A 346-nucleotide genomic window follows, 5' to 3' on the forward strand; every position below is an offset into this window, starting at 1 on the left:
CTTCCTGGGCTTTGGCGAGGCCAGAGGGCTCCCGTCATGGAGGGGCCTTTGCTGACTGTGGGGCTCATCGACGCTCAGGAGGAGGCGGGCCCCTGTGTGGTGAGGGGCCCCGTGTAGTCAGGCCTCTGACACTAACTCCCTTGTGACCTTGTCGAGACCTGGAATCAGCAGCCTCCAGGGCACAGCTCAGCACAGCCGGGAGGTGCCAACGTGCTCACTCCTTCCACCTTGGGCACTGCTTCCCTCATGCCAGGCGGGGCTCGAAGAGGCAGGAGAGGGGCTCCATGGGGCGGGAGCTCTGGCTGCCCTCCAGGTCCCCAGGACGAGTGCGCCCAGGCCCAGGCCG

The 346-nt window shown here is 67.1% G+C and overlaps 1 protein-coding gene across 8 annotated transcripts in view; it reads left to right on the forward strand.

Moving 5' to 3' along the window:
• Positions 1 to 346, forward strand: part of FXYD2 (FXYD domain containing ion transport regulator 2) — a 12,781-nt gene that overhangs the window by 9,058 nt on the left and 3,377 nt on the right. The window lies entirely within an intron of this gene.

The sequence above is a fragment of the Myotis brandtii genome, unplaced genomic scaffold (assembly GCF_000412655.1).
Source record: "Myotis brandtii unplaced genomic scaffold, ASM41265v1 scaffold105, whole genome shotgun sequence".
Lineage (NCBI taxonomy): Eukaryota > Metazoa > Chordata > Mammalia > Chiroptera > Vespertilionidae > Myotis > Myotis brandtii.